Here is a 5,784-nt window from a genome sequence, read left to right as displayed (position 1 = left end):
ACTGTTCTTTCCCCATTGGATGGTATTGGCACCCTCATTAAAAATCAATTGACCATAGGTGTATAAGTTTACTTATAGATTCTCAATTCTCTTCCGTTGGTCTGTATGTCTGTCCTTATACCAGGAGTACACTGTCTCGATTACTGTTGCTTGTAATAAGTTTTGAAGTCAGGAAGCGTGAGTCTACCTTCTTTCTTCTTTTTCAAGATTGTTTCAGTTGTCTGTGGTCCTTTGAAATTCTATATGAAGTTTAGAATCTCCTTGTCAATTTCTGTAAAGAAGTTATCCGGGATTCTGAAGGGGACTGTGTTGAATCTGTAGATCAGTTTGGGGAGTATCATCCTCTATGTAATGTTAAGTCTTCTGATCATGACCATGGGATGTTTTCCCAATTATTTAGATCTTCTTTAATTTCTTTCAACAATGTTTTGTAGTTTTCAGGTACAAATCTTGTACTTCTTTTATTACATTCATTCCTAAGCATTTTATTCTTTTTGGTGCTGTTGTTAATACAATTGTTTTAAAAATGTCATTTATTAAATTGTTCTTTACAAGTGAAATACAAATTGATTTTATGTATTGATCTTATGTCCTGAAACTTGCTGAATTCATTTATTCATTTTAATAGCTTTTTAGTAAATTCCTTAGGATTTTCTGTATACAAGATCATGTGATCTGTGCACAGAGATAGCTTTACTTTTTCATTTCCATTGTGAATGTTTTCTGTTTCTTTTACGTCTAATGCCCTGGCTAAAAACTCCAGTACAATGTTGAATAGAAGTATTGAAAGCAGAAATCCTTGTCTGGTTCTTGATCTTAGGGGAAAGCATACTGTCTTTCACCATTAAGTATGACATTAACTGTGGATTTTTGGGTAGATACCCTGTAACAGGTTGAGGGAGTTTCCTTCCATTCCTAGTCTCTTGAGTGTTTTTTAATAATGAAAGAGTGTTAGATTTTGTTAAAAGGCTTTACTGTGTTGTTTGAGAGGATCTTGTGATTTTTGTTTTTCTATTATATGATGTATTATGTTAACTGATTTTCAGATGCTGAAAATCAACTTAGCATTCTTGAATAAATCCCACTTGATCATGGTATATAATTTTTCTTATATGTTGTGTATTTGATTTGCTAATATTTTGTTGAAGATTTTACATGCATATTTGTAAGAGATACTGATCTGTAGTTTTTTTTTTTTTTCTTGTGATGTTCCCTCTGCCTATAATCTTCCTAGAATTCCCGCCAAGAGTTCAGATGAGCCGTCTAGGCTCCCATGTGCTACAATAGCCTAGGCCAAATTACCAGCTGCCCCCACTGGGAAGAGAACCAAAGCATCTTTGCAAACATCTACCCAAGTGTCTGGGGAGGCAGGACTGACACTGGCTGACTGTTGGGTGTTTTTACATATATTATCTCATTTGACCCTCTCAGCAACTTGTGAATGTAGTCATGTATGCTCATGGTACAGGTGGGGAAGCTGTATATCGAAGATCCATGGACTGCCCCGAGAACAAATGCTTTTGATGATATCTCATTATACAACAAATCTGTAGTCAGTTTTATTTCAGTTCATTGTTATTTCAGAGAATAACATAACAAACATCCCTACTTGCCCCATTCAGCCACTAACATTTCTCATATTTGCTTGCAGTATTTTTTCCTTCAATGATATAAAGTATTATGAATAAAGCTAAAGGGTCATTTAACTACTCACCCACTCCAATTCTCTACAGACCATGATTCTTCCATTTTGGTGGTTATCCTTCTAGATAGACCATTTTTATACTTTTATATATGTAAATATGTATTTAAAACAGCAGACACTGTTTTTTGCATTTATGTTGTTCATAATTTTTGTTTCATGCACACAAATATTTACATATCTTTATGAATTTGGAGTTTTAGGTTGTTGTTTCTTTTACAAAAATGGATCATTTTGTACATACTTTTCTGCTTTTTGCTTTTCTTACTCATCAGTATCTTGAGGAAATTCCCTTCTGTTTGGCATAGCTCTAATGCTATGTTTAGTGTCTGTATAACATCAATATTATGCATCCATTTGCCTTTTGATAGGCATCTCCTAGTCTGGTGAACAACTGTATGACAAGCATATGTCTATTCCCAGGTACCAGGGTTTTAGTTTTTATAAGATACATTTCCAGGAGAGAGAGTTTCAAGTCAAAGAATATATGTATTTTTACATTCTAATGGCTGTTGCTGGAATGCATTCCAAAAAGCCTAAAATACTTCCAATTTACCCTGGTTTTGAACAAGGGTACTCATTTTCCCACATCTCCTTGGCAGTAGATGTTACTTAATATTTTTGCCAGTCTGGCAGATGAAAAATGATCTCTCACTGTTATTTCAATTTGTAGGCCCTGTATTTGAACATCTTTTCACGTGCTTTTTGACCTTTTGAATTTGGTTTTCTGTGATTTGCTAATTCATGACCTTATCTCAATTTAAAATTAAAAAATAATTCCTCTATTGGTGACAGTTCATTAATACATTATAAATATTAACCTTTTTTCTTTGTATTGCACACATTTTCTTGGCTCTTTTATGGTCTAAATTGACTGTGTGATCTGGATGCTGTATAAAAGTTTTAATTTTATATTATAAAATTTTTTGAACATAGAAAAATTATTTTTCTTCTGAGCTTTGGGGTTCTTCTAAGAAAATCACCTATATTTATTCTCGGAATTGTTGAAGGACCAATGGCGTAGTATACTGCTGGCTTTGTTATGTAAAACTGTAGTGATTCATTTTGGTGTGTAAGGGCCAATTCAATGAGGATGATGATGGTGATTCACTCAATAAATATTTATTCATGCTTTACTATTAATGAGGTTCCTTATATAAGCACAATATATGTATTATTTCATTGATTTCTCATACCATTCTGTGAGGTGGATGCCATTATTACTTATTTCCAATTTATAAGTAGGAAAACTGAGGCCTTTTGAATCCTCACTCCCTCTCTCTACAACCCATACTCATAACCACTGGGTGTTTAGTTAAAGAGGAGGGTGGGGGTCTGCACAGCCTCAGAAACAGGCTTTGACAGAAAAAAAAAAACAGGCTGTTGATGGAAACAGAAACTCAAAGGGTGGTCGGTATGGGCTCATTAGAAAGGGCTGCCCTTCCAAGGGATGGAAGCTCTACCAGGATGGGGATCCTGCTAACCCCAGATTGACATCTACCCCATGTTATGTACAGCTCCTGGTTTTATGGGCCCAGAGGCAGGGCTGGTGATTAAGGGCGCTCCATGTGCCATATTGTCAGCTTGATCAATGTCAGTGTCTTGGATGGCTGGCAACCCACACTCTACCTACTTGTCGTGGTTAACTTTATGTGTCAACTTGACTGGGCTATGGGGTGCCTAGATATTCAGTCAAACGTTATTCTGGATACTTCTGTGAGGGTGTTTCTTGATGAGATTAACATTTAAGTTGGTAGAGTGAGTACAGTCAACTGGCCTCTATAAATGTAGATGGGCCTCATCCAGTCAGTTGAAGACTGGAATGGAAATAAAGGCTGATCCTCTGCCATGTAAGAAAGAATTGTCCAGCAGACTACCTAAGGACTTCATCTGCACCATTGGCTGCACCTGCTTGCCCACACTGCAGATTTGGAGTTGCCCATTTCCATAATTGTATGAGACAATTCCTTATAATAAATTACTTTATCTATCCACACACACACACACACACACACACACACACACACACACACACTTGCTTCTTTCTCAGGAGAGCCCTAATACACTGCTGAACTGAAGATATTTGCTATGCTCCTCAGGTGGTGTGCATGGAACAGGCTCTAGTTCTAATGGGAAGAACATCTGTAAAGTTTCTTTTCTGCTAGGTAGGGGCCACTAGTGTACAAAGGCAAAGACTTTCTTTGGGCAGCAGCGTGAGAGATTTGGACTAGACACTGTGAAGAACTTCCAGGAAGTAAAAAGTACTATGGCACATTCAAAGGGAAGAGTAAAAGGAATTCTGTTTGTTTGTGGTTGAGGGCATCAGGGCAAGAGGACAGAGGGATGAGTGAAATGATCTTTTAGAGCTTTTCTGGGTTTTGGGAATGATCCAGAAGGCAGCAATTGTTGCCCCTAATAATGTAACCACCTAGAAGGGGTCATGTTTTCATTCCCCATACTTAAGAATGAACACTCCTGCTAAATTGCAGAGATGCTGAGAGGTTCCCAGGGTCATGATCAGATGGGATTACCAGGCTTGGGCTGGGTCTCCTGGGATGCGGACAGTGAGATGGACAGCTCCAGCCTCAACCCTCTGGTGGGCTCTTCTGTACAGCATGCACATTCTCAGGACAGAAAAAAAGGAAGGGAAGGGATTTTTATATTACTCATGTGAGAACTCCACTCCAGGCCTGGGTAGGTGCTTTTCTTACAGTGAGAATTTTTTTTATTTTAATTTAATTAATTAATTTATTTTTGAGATGGAGTCTTGCTCTGTTGCCAGGCTGGAGTGCAATGGCATGGTCTCAGCTCACTACAACCTCCACCTCCTGGGTTCAAGCGATTCTCCTGCCTCAGCCTCCCGAGTAGCTGGGACTACAAGCCCGCGCCACCACACCCGGCTAATTTTTGTAATTTTAGTAGAGATGGGGTTTTGCTGTGTTGGCCAGGCTGGTCTTGAACTCCTGACCTCGTGATCCACCTGCCTTGACCTCCCAAAGTGCTGGGATTACAGGAGTGAGCCACTGTGCCTGGCCTACAGTGAGAATGTTAATCCTCATATCATCTCTTTGAGGTGGGTGTTGCTGTCACCATTGAAAAATACACATCGGTTTATATGATTATTGCAAATTTAATGCTTGTTTCTTGTAAGACGGTTAGAGAGCACCTAGGTATATAAAGTAAAAAGTGGAATTCCTGCCTTCTGTTCCATGCCCCTACCCCTTATAGTGACTATCTTGAATAATGTTGAAGGCATCCTTTTCAACTTTCTACAATATAGATACAAATAATATGTGCACATAAGGGTTTTAAAAAATAGTGTGGGAGAATAGACATAACATACAATTTACTATTTTTACCATTACTGCCATCCTTCTCCAGAACTTTTTCATCTTTCCCAACTGAAACTCTATTTCCATTAAATAATAACTCCCCATTCTCCTCTCTCCCAGCCCCTGGCAACAACTGTCTACTTTCTATATCTATAAATTTGATTACTCTCAGTACCTCTGTAAGTGGAATCATATAATATTTGTCCTTTTGTGTCTGGCTTATTAACTTGGCATAATGTTTTCGAGATTCATCCATGTTATTGCATGTATCAGAATTTTATTCCTTTATAGGGCTGAGTAATATTCGATTGTCTGGATATACCACATTTTAAAAAACCCATTCATTCATCAATGGACATTTGAGTTGTTTCCACCTTTTGGCTACTGTAACAATGCTGCTGTGAACATGGGGGTATTAGATATCTGTTTGAGTTCCTGCTTTCAATTCTTGTGGGTATATGCCCAGAAGTGGAATGAATAAATCCACATAATTCTATGTTTTCTATCTTTGGAACCTGTGTACCATATTCCACAGTAGTCAAACCATTTCTCATTGTCACTAGCAAGGTGCAAAGGTTCTAATTTCTCCAATGCTTGTTATTTTCTACTTTTTTGATAATAGCTATCCTAATGGGTGTGAAGTGGTTTCTCATTGTGGCAATGAAGGCTTTTCATTTCACAAAATGGAATCGTATGACGTACGTTGGTCATCAACCCTTCACTTAAAAAGTCCAGCCTGGTGCCCCCCCC

This window comes from Rhinopithecus bieti, unplaced genomic scaffold (assembly GCF_001698545.2).
Source record: "Rhinopithecus bieti isolate Rb0 unplaced genomic scaffold, ASM169854v2 scaffold_13375, whole genome shotgun sequence".
In the NCBI taxonomy this organism is placed as follows: domain Eukaryota; kingdom Metazoa; phylum Chordata; class Mammalia; order Primates; family Cercopithecidae; genus Rhinopithecus; species Rhinopithecus bieti.
The sequence above is the reverse complement of the archived record's forward strand: the minus strand, read 5'-3'. Positions refer to the sequence as shown.